This window comes from Camelus bactrianus, chromosome 9 (genome assembly GCF_048773025.1).
Source record: "Camelus bactrianus isolate YW-2024 breed Bactrian camel chromosome 9, ASM4877302v1, whole genome shotgun sequence".
Classification (NCBI taxonomy): Eukaryota; Metazoa; Chordata; class Mammalia; order Artiodactyla; family Camelidae; genus Camelus; species Camelus bactrianus.
Window position 1 is genome coordinate 17,847,678 of NC_133547.1, and position 18,521 is coordinate 17,866,198.

At 46.4% G+C, this 18,521-nt stretch overlaps 1 long non-coding RNA gene across 1 annotated transcript in view; it reads left to right on the plus strand.

Moving 5' to 3' along the window:
• The window catches only part of LOC123615370 (uncharacterized), a 76,136-nt gene extending 61,105 nt beyond the window's left edge, over positions 1 to 15,031 (plus strand). Inside the window, exon 3 of the long non-coding RNA XR_006722948.2 lies at positions 14,351 to 15,031. This is a non-coding gene — a long non-coding RNA (uncharacterized LOC123615370). The remainder of the gene's footprint in view (positions 1 to 14,350) is intronic.
• The last annotated feature ends 3,490 nt before the right edge of the window (positions 15,032 to 18,521 follow it).

Sequence of the window (18,521 nt, forward strand, 5' to 3'; positions counted from 1 at the left end):
CTGAGTCACAGCAAACTGGAGTAATTGCTCAGGGTCCCACAAAGCAGCAGGTGGGGGGCTGGGATGGAGGCCACCCACAGCTGTCTTGCTCTGGGGCCTGGCTCCTTCTGCCGTCTGCACTGCCTCTCCGCCCCCATGCCCTGAGTGTCTCTCTGCAGCTCCACACAGCAGTTTAAATCCCTCTCCCTCTGTGTTATCTTTCAAATAATTGCCATGATTCCGTTCAGCCATCTTTTTCTTCCAAGGTCAACATTCTCTGGCCCTTAACCCAAGCCTCGGAAGACTGATTTTGCGCAGTCCCTTCTCGTCTCCCAGTGCTCTGGTCCAGCTCTTTTCTCCGTGAGATGCCCAGAGGTGGCCGCAAAACGCCGGGATGCTCCTTCTGCACACAGGGACATGGGATTGGCTGCAGGACTGTTGTGAGGCCCCAGGGGGAGGCATGGACCACATCGCTTTCTGAGCTGGTACCCAAATCACTTTGTTTACCAATTATCCATTGAGATATCCACTCTTGGCAAACAAAAGGCTGGAGGCAGCAGGCTGAGCAGCGGGCATGGCAGAGAGCACCTCTGTCCTCCCCGCTGCCTCCCAGCTTCTCTTACTGGATCACAGAGACAACATAAGATAAACCACTAATTGAAATGAACACAAAGTGTGCATGTTTCTCTTAATTAAGGGACTATGAAACAGAGAAAGGAGGGAGGTGCCCTCCATAAAATAGAGTGATCAGAGAAAGTGACATCTGAGTGGTGACCCGAAGCCTGAGGGTTCTTCTGTAGGGTGGGAGCAGAGCGTTCCAGGCAGAGGAGCTCCGTTTGGGACACAGTAGGTTAGAAATACACATCGGTCATTAAGAATAGATATCATTGGAGCTGGAAGCTGTACACAGTGGGAGCTTCTGGGCTGGAGGTTTCGATCCAGGAGTCATCAGCCCAGAGCTGGTGTTGAGTGTCCTGGGGCCGGATGAAACCCCAGGGTGCGCGAGGTTGTCATGGCGTTGTCAGGGCAGCAAGAGGTACACCCAGCCAAGTGGTGATGCTCAGAAAGAGAGTGCTGGCCTGGACCCGTGCACTCGCGTCCCCAGCACTGGCGAGGGGTGCACTTTTCACAGCACTCTCCTTGGGCCAGTCCTGCACCTGCATTCCCCTCTCCCAGACCTCCTGCCGTTGCATGCTCACTCTTGGTCAAACCTTTTCTGAGGAATGGGAGATAGGATTCCAGACAGTTCGTTTGTTTTCAGCTTCAGAGGAAGAGGCAGCCAGTGCCTCATCCCTTCAGTGGTCCCTTGTCTGAGCTGGACATTTGGGGGTGGACAGAGGATGGAGCCGCCTTCCCTCTGACCCTCACTCCTCCTTCGCTCCACTAAAGCCCGTCACCAACCCCTCCTTCCCACTTCTTTCCAAGTGCATCTTGATGAATGGCTTTCTTGGTGAGAGCCAGCGTCAGATCCCCCATCTGAAAACTTTTCTCCCTGTCTTTGCACTTAGGGGTTTCGCTATACACAGAATCCACCCACCACTTTCAGTAACAAAACATGAGAGGTTTTCATCAGCAGGTAGAAGGAGAGAGTGGAACATTAAGCATGCAAATCAGTCACGTTGTTCCCAGCATCATAAGGAAATCACTCCAAGAGCCGGAAGTGCACACCAAGGGATGGAGAGAGGCCACATGGTGACTCTGGCCGCACCTGCCAAAGGTGGTCCTCCTGAGAACGTTCTCTCTACTCGCTGATCCCGACTCCCTGGACCTGGAAACAAGTGCTTTAACCTTGAAAGATTAAAATATTTTCATGCAATCAGTAAATTCTGTTATTAAATCTTAGAGCCACTAAATTAAATGATAAGAATAAGTAGTATTTTGAAATTCTGAACATCTTCTAATTAGACCAGCCTTTAAAAAATATTCCAACTTAAGGCACATTAGAATGTATTCCACAACATGGAGACAGCCTGACAAAGAAACATTATTCTTAGATTTACAATTAATTACCCTTATGTCTATACCTTGCATTCAATTTGCATATCTTAAAAGTGCTGTAAATTTCACAGGGCTCCTTGTTATTTAAGATCCTACCGCTTAGTAAAAGTTTCTTCCTTGATAACTTTCTCTTGGTTCCGTAGCCATGAGGTCAGTAAATCTGGCGCCCCTCGGCTCTCCCATGTTATGATTTTTCTTCTGTGTGTGTGTGTGTGTGTGTTTTCATTATTTGGCTCCTTGTTCCCTTCTGCCCTCTCATTTATTATTCCCCAAAGAACCACCAGATAGAGGAGCCGGCTGGAAGACTAAGTGAGTGGTCAGAGTCGGAGATGGTATCTTTCCCGCACTACGCATTGGTACTGGGTGTCTGACATGTTCTATACATCTTTCCGATGCCAACCTCATTAAACAAATACAACTTGATGTATAGCTCTCAAGAAATGAAATTTCATGCAGCAGACTCGTTCTTGCCCCGACCGGTGTGCTCTGCCCCTCCCCTTGTCCCTCCGTTGTCTCTCCCTCTCCCCCTTCCTTTCCGAGCCCCTCACCCCCAGAGTGAGCCGGTGCCTTGCGATTTCTTGTTACAATTTCCGATGGTCACCGCTAATTTCATCACCTTTCATTTGCCTGAGATTCTGTGCTCACTGTGAATGTTATACTTTAAAAAGACTGCCTTGGAGTTCCTAACTTATTCATAAGGGGCCATTAGCACCATATAAAATAGTCTATATTTTCTAGAATGCCATTATATATGTTTACCTTGAGCCAATGCACGTTCCGCACATGCTTTAATCTGCCCCTCACCTGCTGTCCCGCGTTGTGTTTTCAGCCACAGAAAAGCTCTCTCAGGGATTCCATCTACTTACTGTTCCAGCCTCAGAGGAGGGGGATACGGAACGCTTTTGCAGAATTGTAAATATCATTGGGAGGCTGCTACAAATAAAGGATTTGAAAAAGAAAGAACCGTTTCAACCAAAAGCAACTCTTAGTTGCTTGGAAAAAAAAGTCAGACACAATTAGAACTGGTATCACCACGGAGGGGAATTTCGAGTTGTTTTTTTTTGTTTTTCTGGGTTTTTTTTTTTTTTTTGAATGTATTTTGTTAGAATCGTTTACCCACCCTAGGATAATCTTCCACTTTGAAACCGAGTAAATTCTCTCACAGGTGAATATGTGGTGCCAGGCAGTGTAGATTTCGTCTCAGGAGGGGTTGGGTTCAGAAGATTGCAACTTGGCGTGTGAGAGCCCTGTGCTTGTGCTTTTGGAGAAACGAGGCGGAAAAAGCCCCCCTCGCCCTTTAATTTTATTTTAAGCATGACCAGGTAATTTCCCCTGACTTCCTCTTCCCACTTATTAATTGGCAGTTTATTAAAGCAATTTTTAAAAAGTTAATACCATTGTCATTTCTCCATTACAGCTGCCGGGGAACTGAGTGGTAAGGAGTGTCAGGGAAGGAAAAAGGAGCCGGCCAGGCAGCACAGGTCCCGGCAGACACGCCAGGGTCTGACCCCTAGCCTTGCTCCCCTCCCCCACCCCCGCCCCAGGGGAGTGTGACATTGAGGGAGAAACAGGAGCCTTGCCTCCCTCTTGACAAGTTTTCCTCTCCCTCCTTCCGTCCTACCGTCTCTCCCTGCCCTCCTACCCACGTATCTTCTAACTCCTTCTGGGAGGTGGGTGAATGGGAGACTTTTTTACAAATTTATTAATTTCCGACAGTGACATTCTTCCTGACAATTCAATATGTAAGCGAGTCCCCGTGATTTCAGAAAGCCCGTTTATCCTGGCTTTTGATGGGCTGAATGCTCGCGAACATACAAGTGGCTCTCTCCTCGCTGATTATAATAGAATATTTCTATTAAAATCATTTTTTAAAAGCCTTCTGAAAATCCGAATCATACTTCTTCAAAGAGTATAAAGCTACCCCCACCCCGCTGCCCAGACCGGCTGTCCTGGAATACCTTGGCAAAAGAATCCAAGTAGCAAGAGTTTTCCTAGTCTTATGTCCTATATACATCTGTTAAATTACTCTGAGATCTCATTAAATAAAGCTAATGTACTTGTAAAACAGTAGGGAGAGACAGTTTATCATTGTAACTGTTAGAGAGAGCCATTCGGGTAGGGAGGGAGCCAGGAAGACTAGGTGTATGCTGGTCAGTGTAGATGTTTCGAAGTCATAAATCTTGGCTCTTTCCCGCCTAGTTATTGTGTATTTCTTTAGGTGAGAGATTGATTGTAGCAGCCGAAGATGAATTTGCCCATAGTCCCTTTCTTCTTCTTCTCCTTCTTCTTCTTTTTCTTTCTTTTTTTTTTTTTTTTATACTCCTGATGCTTCGCCAAGGTGATAATGCTTTCTCTGCCTCCTGTAATCATTTGTTTCAGATTAAAAGCAGGGAAGGCACAAAGCAACACGGGGAGGCTGGTCCCTGTGGCCGGGCAAACACGAGGGCATGAAGATGTATAATGTCCCAGGTGGGCGGACACCCCCCGCGGAGCCCCTCAGGATTTATCGCAGGCTCCCCTGAAGGAGAAACAGGGGCATCTCCACCATCAGATACCTGGAAAGGCGCTGTCATTTCCTCGCCGAGGAGTTTTCAAGCAGATGGTAAAAGGGGTTTAATTTGAAAACACTGAGACATTGTGTACGCTCCCAAACCACGACAATTGCAGTTTTATTGTCTCCACTCAGGGAAATGTGTGTCTGGATCATCTCGTGGCCCGAATGGGGAGAAAAGGTACTTTTCATGAATATATATAGATGCTGAATTTATAAGGATCAATATAGTCGCCAAATGTTGTACAACATGTCAGGATATCATAAAAAGCAGGCAGTTCTACATAAAATACCAGCTTAATCTTGGAGATTTTAAAGCCTCATTAAAATGTGGATAAAGTCCATATATGGAAAGGCAGCCTTCAAAAGGTTGAAGTTATATATCTGGAGGGCAGGGACTGTAACCGCCACTTCTGAATGTCAGTGGCCTGGTGGGTTGCAGGGCTGGTCGTCGGAAACTTCAGCCTGGGGTGTGTCCCGATCTGGAGGTGGTGTTGCGGCACCAGGGTCTGTCCGTGCTCTGGGATCTCCGCCCCCTGCCCCCTTCAAGGCATCAGATGTAGCCAGAGAAGCCACAGGGGACAGGTCAAGTCTTGCTACCTTTGGCAAACTGGCACTTTGGGGGATTGAGGTATTTTGTTGAATTAGAAGTCGGTTCCCTGTGCAGCAGAGCGGAGGCCAACAGGGTTATTTCAGGGCCTGGGTGATGTGACCAGGGGACACAGAGACCTGCAGGATCATCTGTGGGCAGGAGGGGAATTGCTTACTGAGCGGCTCCCTCTGTGTCCCCGGGCAACTCGAGGGTGAACCGTCCATGCAAAGAGGACGAGGCTCTTGTTCCCTAGCGCCAGTGTCCTCACCCAACCCACGGCTTTTGATCCATGCTGCCCCTTTGCCTGGAACTGAGCCCAAGCCGGTCCTCCTGCAGCAAAGCTGGAGTTTGCACCCTTGTTGGGAGTCTGGGTGGTTTGGGCTCATTTGCTCGTTTGTTTTCTGGAGACACTCTGAAAGTCAAGCAAATAGTTTTCTCCTGCCCTTTCTGCAACACCGGCCCCTCTTCACCGCGTGTCAGCAGCACACATCGGCCAGGAGTCATCCGTCACTGCCAGCCGTCACTCTGTGGCCGTTCCCATCAGTCCCATTCCCCGGGATCAGGAGAGAGCGGAGCCTGGCGTCGGAAGGATCATTAAACTTGAGGCTCCCAGGTAGCACAGGTAGGCCAGGTGCCTCTTGTTATTTATAATAAAGGAAAGCGCAGCAGAAGCGCCTGACAGTGGCCCAGGAGGCCGGCAGAGGACGCCTGAACGGTGTCATCTCTGAAGGACAGTTAAAAGTGGACTCTCCCCCCCTCACTGTAAGCAAAGAGGATTTATTGAACATCTGTTCTGTACATGGCTGGGAAGATTGATTAATTTAATTGCTCACACTTTGCTTAAGTAACATTTGAATACTTAATGTCAAGTTTGAAGGATATTCCAGCGTTCGCCTGCACACCTTCTCCTGACGGCTTCAGAGGGGGCATTGGGAAGGGGGTGGGAGAGCGTGGCCGTCCGGAGCCCCTTCCAAACTCTTCCGCGAGAGCCTGCAGGAGTTGCCAGTGGGAAAAGCTGCCTCTTTTCATAAAAGCAACTAGTTACTTTTCACATTTTCCCATTGTGATAAATCATTAATGTAATGAGCTGGGATCTTCTTCACTGAGTGGTGGTAATTTTCCCTCTGGTATCAACTGTAGAGACAGTTGAGCACATTATATATTTCTGTACCCTTTAACATAATACCGTAATCGTATGAAACTACCAGATGAGTTAAAGCTGTTAGAATTTATGGCAGGTTACAGTCAGGCGGCGTATTGAGAAGGAACTCCCGAGAAGTTCTACAGGAAACCAGACTTGAAGATGGTTCTCGGCTCCTCGACACGTGCCCTTCCCATGACTGGTTGGTTTTTCCAGGTGTTAATCTCATCCAGGTTAGCGGAAGAGGTGCCCTGGAAATGTGAGATGGCCCTGTCATGGGGCTTGGCTTGGGGAGGGCTGGGCACCTCGAGCTTTGAAACCGCAACATCTGAACCTTACGCTGAAAAACAATTTAGGCCAGAGCATGGGAGTTAAGGTTGTAAATGTTTTCCACAAAGACTTTCTTCCCTCCCCTCCAGAAGTTCTTAAACATCGAAAGTGGGGTTCCATTTGCAAAGCAAAGACAAAAAGAATTATACCCAAATTTGCATGAATGCAGCTGCAAGGGGAGTGTGGCTGGCTGAGGTCTACCACAGTGAACAACGTCTGAACTGGCCTTGGCAGGTGACTAGGAAGGCTTTCTTTATAAAAACAATCCCACTTATTCGTTCATCCATTCATTTATCCTTGCAGGCAATTCATATATTCATTTATCTATTTAGCAACCATTTCTGGGACACTCAGCCCCTTCTAAAGCAGAAAACATTGCTCCGTTTTTGGAGATTTCTTTCAGGAGTCGATTACGAAGGGAGACTTTCAAGTTGAAAATTTAAAAAAAATATATAAGGTTATTTTCGAGATGGGGAAGATGAGGCCGAGGTGCGTAAAGAGGAGGGGGCTAAATATTCAACTCCAGCCAGAAAAGGGCACCAGCCTTGAATCTCCTGCTGTCAGAGATGCTGTATAGAACATTCTCACAAAAACACTTACATCTGGGAGGGCTGGGACCAGGGAGGCTGCGCTCCTAATTTACTGCCAGAGCCAGAGAAAGAAGGAAAATCACAGAGCTGAGGGCTGGGGAGGACTCCACCAACCCACTGAGCTCCGGGTTCCAGGGAGGGTCCTTCCTAGGAGGCTACGTTGGGAGGAACTCCACCAGCAAAGGTGAGTCTTTGCCAAGGATGCTCTTCGGTCACGTGTGACTGAAGGCAGGTGTGGCGTAGGCTGATCCCCTGAGAGATGCCCGTCTGTCCCCGGCTCTGACCGCACACAATACATCCTGCACGGGGTCTCAGACTGTCAAGGCCGGAGCCAGGTGCCTGGGCTACGCGTATCCTTCTCCATCAGTCATACTGCAGGGAGCAGACAATTAATTCTGGAGCAAAATTGAAAGTCAGAGGCAGAGTCTGAAAGAACAGAATGACAATAATAAAGTGCCCCAGCCTCGCATTAATCTCCCTCACTTCAGGCCTGTCACAGCCGGCCTGGCTGTGACTAATGCCAAGCTTTGCATACAGTGGTCACAGACAGGAGCAGCATGCTCCCTTTACAGCGCCCGCGATGCGCTTTGTTGGGTTTTTGACTCCTGTGGAATCGCTGAAAAAATGCTGCCGCTGGTCATAGGTAAGGGGGTTAGAGGACCTCCGTGCCACACCTGGTGATGGATGCCTGGATTGGGGACCCACTGCGGGAGCCACGGGAAGGCTCTCTCTGTGTCCTGAATATGTATTTCCCTCCTTCTCTTTTCTACTTTTCCCATCTCATCTCTCCTCCTAAGCTCTTGGACTCAGTTCTCACAGTCTAACTCAGGTCCTCCACGTCTTCCTGTCGGTCCTGTGGGCTCCGTCTTTGCTTTTCCCAAAGAGCCGCGTTCACCTAATTAAATGGAAGGAGGGCAGGTGGGAGGGACTAGTTCCCACGTGGCTGGCTGCGTAGGAGGAGGGGGATCGTGTTCACGGGGTGGGGGGTCTACAACAGGTCATTGGGATCAGCTTATTCTGACCCGGGAGCTTTGAAGAAATTCAAGTGGGAAACGGTGGCACGTCGGGTTTAGAGGGACAGCAGGTCCCCACGTGGCCACGGGACCGAAGGACCCTAATGACTTTCCAGAGCCCAGTGAGTTTCACGACCCTGCTGGTGACATGGGACGAGGCAGCAGGGGGTGATTGGTCAACAGCAGAATGAGCAAGCACCTCAACAAATCTAATGCACAGAGGCAAGGAAGATGATTCCTCTAACGGGGAATCATGATTCCTCTAACAGGGAGTCATGCCTCCCTGATTCAATCGAGTTTTTCTGAGTAAAACAGAAGACGATCGAGGGGGCAGGCATCGTGACAGATTTCAGCAAGCTGTGTGACGTTGCTTTCCATCCAGAACCTGGGACAGCCCCTAGCATGGGGGGCCAGGGGGGCATTCACATCCATATACATTCATTTTGGGGACAGAAAACAAAAGGAAGGGTTTCGACAATTATTTCTTAGATGCAGAATTACCAGTTCCCACGAGTGTCCCTCTTCCCAGGGGACTGGCCTCTGGGCAGGAATTTAGCACCCAGATCATGTGCAGTGCATTTGCACAGAGCCACCCCACGGAGCCCCAGGGCCGGTTCAGATCTCTGCGTGCACAGAGACACCACAGAGCTGGCCCTGAGGGGACGGCTCAGACTGGCCGGAGTAGCAGTGCAGCGACGGGGCCTGACCTTTCCAACTGTCCCTGTGGGTCTCATCCTTGCTTTTCGCTGTCCTTGACGTTCTGTCTGTCAGAAACGAACTTACACTGGACAGACTGCAGGGCCACTCTCCTGCAGCTTTTTTCCACATCTCTTTAAGGCTTTCTCTGTACTCTGCTCTTGGTTTCCGTCCAGCCTGCCCTTGCTCCCCACCACATGCGACAGTAAGACAGCCCCGGCCACCCTGGGCCCACACGGTGACTGCAGCAGCACAGTGCAGTCTGTTTGCACCGCTCTCCTGTGCCTTTGCCCTGGCTCTGTTCCATCAAGCTTTTCCCACCCCAATTCCTGCCTCTCCTTGGCCATCCGCATCCCCGCGTGCCACCCGGTGAGCAGAATGAAGGCAGCGTTTGCTGCAGTGAATTCCCCTACCAACACTCCGCACCTCTCTTCCCACCCAAATCCTGGCTCACAGACATCCTAGAAATGCCAGGCAAGCAAAGTGAACTTGATGCTTATTGTGAGAGTTCTCAGGACCTTCTCAGTCATACACTGACTACCCAGGACAGAAATTTTTATAGAGCCTTCCCCAAACCTCTCTGAACACTCAGGCCTTGCTGGCACTTGGATGAGTCACAGCCCAGGACATCCTGCCCTCCTGGCTGCAGGTGTTGCTCTGCTCTAGAGACCTCTGTTCTAAGAGGGGATACCAAAAGTGGGGGAGAAACCTCATTCCACTGCAACAGCAGAGCGCTGGATAGAATTTTCAACCAAGGACCTCAAGCTACGGTTTTGGGTCTGGCTTCGTAACTTATTAGCTGTGGGGCCCCAGGTGGACCATTTTCCCTCTCTGGACCTGTGTCCCTGTCTGGAGAAGATGGAGTTGGACCTGTCAGTGCCTCTAAGTGCTGGCCAGCTCACAGGGTTTGTGATTTTATGTACCTGTCAGTCTGCCCTCACCCTTCTTCCCCCTATTCCACCCATTCGCTCAGCCCAGGGACTAAGCAAACTCTTTAGAATGAATGAATTTGGCAGACGGGGGTTAGCAGACGGGGGTTAGCAGACTGATAAGAGAAAGGCCGAACGTCCCCTTGCTGGAGCCGGGCATCCACTCAGGCCGGCATGAGCTCACACCTCTTAGACCCACCAGTCCATTAACATTGCAAAAGACTTTGATGGACTTTGGGGAATTGTGCAACATTGATTGTATTGTCATCTTTTTGCACGAGCAGTAAATAGGCTAACATTTTAGGCACCGGATAATTATTCCCGAAAAGCAAGACATCAAAATAAAGTTTATAGTTAGCAGCCCGACATTTTGACAGCAGCTGTGTGCAAGTCCCAGCGATGTCTGAGCTCCTGGAGAGGTTAAAGGTCAGCATGCTGTGCAGGCAGGAGGGAGATGCAGAGTGGGAGGGCAGAGATCCTGGGCTGGCCCCCACGCAGGCCGACATGGCAGGGGATTCTGGGGCAGGGGGCAGGTAACTGCTTGTCCACCATGGAGCTTGTCCCTTCCACCAACGCCACAAGACTTCTAAGGACCGTCGGTGGAATGAACACACCTGCTCTTGCTCCCAACTTCTGTTAGGAAGCAGAATGCAAGGTACGGAAAGCGATCCCCCCACCCAGGAAGTGGGGCACTGAGGGGGTGGGGGCACCACAGTAGCTTCCATCAACCAGTACGGGGACTGAAAGACCTTACGGGCTTCTAAGTTGTGCACTTTTTGGACATGTGACTTAAACCAAATCCAAAGATTATTTAGGCTTTGATGGAAGAACAGAGTGGCTTTGTCTTCCTGGATGCCATCCTTACCAGTGGGGCCGTGTCTTGGAGGATGGCTGGGGCCGCTCCTCTGCTGTGCTAAGAAGGGCTTGTGGTATAGACATTATGCGGCAGGTGGAAAGAGGGTGGCCTCTGTTTCCTGGGCAAGACCACTGTCGCTGGCCTCTGAACTGTCCTCCTTCCTACCTCAATGACCCCAAGTTCCCCGCCTGTTCTTCTGGATCTTGAAGGTCCCGACAGCGCTAGGTCTCCTTGTCCGCCTGTACGCCGTGGGGGAGGTTGAAGGCTTACTTGAGTGGACGTGAACACAGCCCCCAAGCCCAGCTCTTCCGAGGGCACGTTCTTCTCCCTCCCAGAGGGGATCGTTTGGGGGTTGTGTGTTCTCATGGGCTCCTTTGCGCTTTCTTCCCACAGGTGCACTTGGGTCATTTGCAGGTCTCTGTGGCGTCTGGCCTTCTTGCAGTCCAAATACAGACCAGACCAATGTGCATCCGTTCAGTAGCTGGCAGCACCCTTTGTATTTGAATCCCGGCGTGGGGCAAACACTCACTTAATGCCTCGTTATGTGAAAGAGTTGTTCCACGAGCACAAGTGAAGAAAGCTCCTTGCTCCCTGTGTCTGCACGGATCAGCTCAGAATCTTCCTCCCCTTTGCCAGCTCCTTCAAGGAGCTCAGCGGAGAGATGGCTGCAAATATATTCTTGAGGAAGAATGGAAAAGGACTTTATCTGCAGGCATCCCAAGACTCTGCTTTCTGGAAGGGGCCCTTTCAAAAGGCAGAGGGGGAGCCCAGGGGCTCTGGGCTTGCCTGTGGCCTTCCAGTAGCTGCCACTCAGAGCTGCTCCAAGTCCCTGAGAAGCTCCAGCTACCCCGTCATCTCAGGATCTCTGTACCTGCTCCTCTTTCTGCCAGGAAGGGCCCTCCATCCCTGCTCTGTGTTCTCCCTGTTGCCATCAGGCACCCTTTCCTCCAGGAAGCCTTCTCAGAGGCAGACTGATGTACATTCACCAGTTCACCAGCAACTTGCCTCGTTGCCCGGGGTACCACTTTCCTTGTGCCTCTGCATCCTTTTGCTCTGACATGGTTTGGGACTTCCTGCTTCCCTCCTGTCCCAGCACCTATCACAGGTCATGGCGCCTGGAGCATGACTTAGGAGTCAGTCCTGCACATCAAACTAATTACTCCTGACTGTTTGTGGGGTTCGTGGATGTGGAGAGAGCTGTTCCGTCAGTTGTCCAGGGACCCTTGGGATTTCTCTAGCTCCTTCTTTGAAGATCCGCTTATATAATCTTTTATCTCCCTCCCCAGGAAATTCAAAGGAGAAGCTACAAAAGTAGAGATTATTGTAATAATAACTGATCATTTAGAGTAGTAACTCACTATTTATTATTGTAATATTAACTATGATTATTGAGAGTCGTAACTGATTATTATACAAAATGTCAGCATACAGACTCCCCCCTTGCTTTGTTGAGATACAATTCACGTATTATATTGTGTAAGTTTTGGGTGTAGAATATGTTAATTTCATCCATGTATACAGTGTAAAATGATTACCACCATAGCATTAGCTAACACCTTCATCACATCACATAATTGTCTTCTTTTTTGGGGGACAAGAACATTTAAAATCTACTTTCTTAGTAACTTTCAAGTATATAATACAATATTATTAGTTTTAATAATCATTAAGCTGCACCTGAGATTCCCCAGAACTTGTTAATCATACACCTGAAGTTTGTACCCTTTGGCCAACATCTCTCCATTTCCTCCACCCGCCACCCCCCAGGCCCTGGTAACCACCACTCTCCTCTGTTTCTTTGAGTTCAGCTTTTTTGGATTCCATATATAAGTGAGATCAGAGACAGGATTTCTCTTTCTCTGTCTGGCTTATTTCACTTAGCATAATGCCCTCAAGATTCATCCATGCTGTTGCAAAGACAAGATTTCCTTTTCTCAGGGCTCAATAATATTATATGATACACACACACACACACACACACACACACTCACCTGTTGATGGACACTTAATTTGCTCCCCTCTCTGGGCTATTGTGAATAATGCTGCAGTACACATGGGGTTGGTGGTGGGGAACTACCTCTCCGAGATCCTGTTTTCATCTACCCAGAAGTGGGATTTCTTGGATGCCATGGCTGTTCTATTGTTTTTTTTAAGGAGCCCCCATACTGTTCAGCGGGGAGTTTTTTTTTTTTTTTTTCGAAAGCAAGACCGTTCTTCAAGGATGCTAAAGGGAACTGGAGATTCATACCTTGAGAGCCTCGTGCCTCTGAGCCACTTGTGAGGTTAGGGGTTCTAGCTGGTGGAGACTTTCTAGCAAATTGCTTCCTGGGCTGGTAAGGTCCCAGCTACCACACCTGTGGTCCATGGTGTGGCTGTGGCGTCCCTGTAATGGGCCTCCTACTCTCCTCCCCCCAGAGGACAGGGAAGAGGGGACCCCCCATCCCAACATCACTTTTGACTCTACTTGGATTCCACAGGAATTGTCCCTCCTGCCAGCGAGGTTGTCCCAGTTCTCTGTTCTAGTTGGACCACTAGAGGTGGCTTTTGAGACCACGAGGAGGCAGCGAGAGTCTGCAGGTCCCCAGCCTGTACCTCGTGCGTGTTACAAACCAAAATGTCCAACATCCAACTAGATGTTTTGACTCCGTGGGGCCAAACTATCAAATGAAATGCAATTATTAGATATTGTTTCCTTTTTAGTTTCATTAGATTTTCATTCCTACTTCATTTCATAGTTTTTAGCATCATCATTATTATTCCTACAACCTATTTTTGCTGTTGAGATGGTCAACGAGGCTGTGAAATGTCAGCAGACAGCTTTGAATTCCTGCTCTGCCACTTGGCCCACATATGACATTTATGCGCTCAGTCTCAGTTTCACCATTTGTATATAAGGAAACTATGAACCCCGACTTCCTTGGGTGGCTGCTAAAGTTAGATGGGCAGATGGTGGGGCGAGACTGCATCTCTCAGCAGGGCTGATTGGAGGCATAAGCTTGAGAGAACTCGGGTTTGTCTTTGTGCACTTGACCTGAGGGTCCTATTTCTGGGACACAGGTCCTGGGCTTCTGGTCCTTTTTGTGCCTTGAATTTCTTGAAGAGTCTGGAAGAAAGGCCTGGACCAGCACTGTCTCTGAGTGTGAGCACTGTCCCAGCCCTCTTCCCAAGCCATGGGCAATCAAAGCCAGGTCATTCAAAATGAAACACCCCATGGTTCTTCTTCCTTTGAAAAAAAGAAGAAAGAAAAAAAATTACATCGCTCTCCTTTTGTGCCACTGCAAACATTGCGACGTTTTTGGCGGGAAGGGGAAGTTATTTTGTGTATGTGTGAACGAGAATTTTGATAGACAGGGTGAGTTGCAATCCAATTCTAAACTATAGATTTTCAAGCAGATTGATGCAACAAATTGTTAGCAAATAGCAGTTTGCAATTTGATGCTAATTAGACATAAGGCAAATATGTGCCATGACAAATTAGCAGCGAACCATACTGCAGAGGATTAGCAAGAGCTGGCACAGCTTGCGCCCTGCTTCGCACACCTCCCTGTCGCCGTCATCGGCGTCACCGTCGGGGCCTGAGCCAGCCTCGCCTCTCTCCCAGCAGGAAGCTGGGGAGGAGACCAGGAGCATCCCAGGCCAGCGCTCCCAGTGATACTCTGCCTCTTTGCTTTCCAGCCGTGCCTGCTTGCTGGTCAGCGTGGTCCTTCCCGAGAGCGGTGGCAGGTTCTGGGAAGCTCACATGATATACATGCATGTAGGTTATAAATACAAGAAAGTAATCCTGGAAACATTAGAAAATACACACCAGCCAAAAAGAAAAGCAAAGCAAAGAAGAGAAAAAAGAAAGAATGAGAGAAAGAAAAGAGAACCAAAGGTAACCACTATTACCACTATTAGGAATTCAGTATTCATTCATTGCAATCTTTGTTTCCAGGAATAACATTATATTTGTGTGTGTGTGTGTGTATATATGTGCAATATTTTATATATGTAATTATTATTTAAAGCAAAAAGGGCTCATTCATATATTGTTTGCAACCTGTTTTCTTCATTTAATTTTACAGTAAGTATATTTTCCCAAGTCTCTGAACACAGATTCACATTTAAAAAAAAATAGTTACACGTGTTTTCTTTTATTAATTCCCCCAGTAGTTTAGCTGGCCCATCCTCTGCTGTCAGACACCTGGACTGTGTGTAGCTTTCAGCTACTATAAACACTGTAGCATTAGAGGGGCTTGAAAATTCATTTCTGCACACACGTGTAATTATTCCTAAGGCTACATTCCTAGATGAAAAGTGATGGAGTCACAGCAGAAAGTTTGTGTGAAATTTTTTTCTCCTTTCGGAATAACCATTTCCTAAGCCCTGGCCAACACTGGTTATTATTTTAAATCTGCATTAATTAGATGTACCTCCAAAGTTACCCTGTTGCCATTTGCTTATTAATAAGGTCATGTCTCAGGACCCCATGGTCCCTACAGATAATCACTGGAAATTGAATTCATGCTCAAGATTGTTTTGCTAAGTTTCTCTGTCATATAGATTTCCATGAAATTTTAAAACCATGGGTTCCACAGAGATAATGCTAACAGTGTGACTGTCAGGCTCAGAGAAAGCAATGCAGTGTTTTTCAGGCTTGTCTTGTCAGAAGTGCCTGCGCAGGTCTTCAGAATCCAGGTTCCCCTTCTTGCTTTTAGGGCTCTGGTTCAGTGCGCCTTTGGAGGGGTGGGGATGCTTCCCAGTTAATTTTCATCCTCGGAGCATCTTTAGTAAACATAGCTGGAAAGTGCATAATGCACCTAGCACAGTCCTTCCCTCCATCAAAGTAACTGGTACTCCTCCTCGGGGGGTGAGGAGCCCAGGTCCTGGAGCCAGGGGGCACGAAGGAGACTTTTCAGGCTGGTCTTACTGTGGGACAGAAGTCAGGAGTTCCAACTCTGGGTCCTAGGCATCTTGGCTTGCAATCTAGAGACCTGAGTTCACAGCCCTAAGTCTGGACACTGCTATTTCTGTGAACTTGGATACATCCCTTACCTTCTCAGAGCCTTTGTGTCCTTGTCTGCAAAATGGGACAAGAGAGGCATAAATAATGCACCACCAGGAGAAAAATTAGCAATTCTATGTGTACTTTTGCATTCGAATGAGCATGGCATGTGGTCATGTGTGATGAAAATGCATGAGAAGTGGTAAAGTGATCTGGAATTCCATCAGGTACCATGGGGAGGTCTATGGGAGTTGGAGGGCTCACTATTTTCAGGAATAAGCTTGAAGCCGTGTTGTTTTGGTTCATAGATTTGTAACTATGAGTGTCTGTGTTTGTGTTTCTGCACAGATACATTCAAGGCCCACATATGAGTGAGGATGATTAGTCATCTCTTCAGAGGCATCACATTTTTCTTTATTTTTAAAATTTTTAATTAACATATAAGTAGTATATCATAAATACACTCTTGTAAAGTATATAATTCATTTGTTTTGCATCAGACATCCAACTTAAAGCTGGTAAGTTTCACTGCTTAATAACTGTTCTCAGCAGAATGGACTACCTGATTGTAAAAGTATTTGTGAATCTCCTTGACTGTTTGTTGCATTTTTGAATTAAAGAGAATCATCATAATAATTTAAATAAATAGAGAAATAATCATGTTATGAATACTTTTTATAATCTAAGGATATAGGCGTGATACACACAAATGTATATATATATTTATGTCATGTTTATGTTGAAATTTTCTTTTGACCCTAAATAACCATGCTCTTTTGAGATATGATATTGGTTATATTTTCTAACTGATCATTGCTTTACTTCAGGAAGGTGCTTAATTTTTAAATGTGTATTACTTGACCACCTCTCTAAAGTCTATTATTAGTACAAATAGTTTTCTTTTTTAGGTACACACATAAAATATGTAAATAATGACCCTTTTCCATTTTCCTTTCCTAAATTTCCTAAATTTCTATTTTTTTCTTATCTTATTGCTTTGGATAGGACTTTCAGAAAAAAATGTTAAATAATGGTGGTGATAATAGACATTCTGGTAAAGATTTTCTCCTTAAAGGAATGATTCAAATGTTTTATTACTAGGTATAATGGGTGATGATTGGTTTGAGAAACTTTTTTTTTTTTTTTGAGTCATATAAAGGAGTTAGCATTTTATTTTTAGTATTCTGTGCATTTAAAAAAATCAGAAATGGCTGTCAAATTTTATCAAATGTCTTTCCCTCCACTATAAACACTATTATATGTCTTGTTTGTCACATTTGATATTCTAAATTATATTAATATTTTATTTTCTAATGTTGAACCATCCTTACTTTCCTTAAATAATACAGACTTGATAATGGATCATTTTTCATTTTAAATATATTGTTGGATATTATCTGTTGAAGCACTTTAGGCAGAAGGACTAGGAAGTCAAAGCTATCGATACAGGAAAGCATCTAGGATGTTGGCTGAAGTGAGTAGATTAATTGGTCTGGAACACAGGGTATGTGAGAGGGTAGTGGGAAATCTGGAAAAAATAAACTGGGATATGGGGACATAACACCTTGAATCCTGTGTCAAAGATCTAATTTCTAGATAGGTAGATTGATGATGACATTTTAAACCATGAGAGGAGGTGAGAGGCTTGGGAGAGTGTTTGGAATGAGATAAGAAAACTCTGATTGTAATTTTGAGAAATGCCAAACTTTCAGAACCCTTGAAAATGGGGACAAGGGCTTATGAGGTCAGAGAAACAGGAAAAGAACTAGAAGAGAGCAACAATAGGGAAAAGAGAAGGGGAAAGAGCTTTAAATAAGAGGCAGTGGTCAGCGGTAGTGAAATGAGTTGAGAAATGAGACGTAGATTTGGAGTTGGTTATTTGAAGATTTTAATGGAGCAGATCTAGGCTAGAGTAAAAGAAATTAAAGAGTTAAGAGATACTGGTAAAAAAAAAAAAAAACAACACCAAGTGTATCTTCTTATCATGGTGATTGTTACTGTAACATCATCATAGTTATTCACACCCAAATTGTTGACATATGATCCAGAAGTTGTATGAAATAATTCAGCAATACTCAAACATTATGTGGCTATAGGAATGCACATAATTATGGGAGAAAAACCAATGAAGTGGAAAAACAGCAGGAAACAACTCAGGAAAACAATGTTTAATTTCTTTCTTAAGCCCTCTGGGGGAATTCTCCAGACAGTTTTGAGAATGATCAATAATGAATGTTGCCGTGAATTTATTTTCCTTGCAAATCTTTATTTAAACAGTATGTAATAGGCTGTAGCCTGCCAGTATTCTGGGCTGTCTGGGCGGGTGGGAAGCCCTGGGGTTTGGGGAGTTGGTTATGACCAGAGTGTATCCTTCTTTGCACAATAAATAGGTCAATCTCAATCTCTGGCTGCCGTGATGGTGGTGTCATTCACTAGTGTGTCATTGTTTTCTGAGTTTTGAGAATCATTGGTCACTTACAAGAGTCAAATAGGTTTGTGAATGATTTGCTTAAAAGATATCAAACAAATTTATATTTATCCCTGTCATAATATTGTTCTAAATTCTTGAGTTCAGATGTTTTCTAGGTAGGCAAGAAAAGAATTGGTGTTTCACCTAAAAATCTAGAAATCAGGCTGAACTTCAGAAAGGTCCTATGGACAGTTATTATGGGAATCTAACATTGTGGTATTTGCAGATGATGTGCGTCTTTTACTTTTTGGAGATATGCACATGGGAAGGTTCCACCTAGTTGACCTTAACCCTCAACATATGTGCCACATAAAGAAAAAGTGGAGGGAATCTTGGTGTGTGAGGGTGTCACTGTTCCTTACATCAGTTGCCTCTTACAAAGTGCCTGGCAA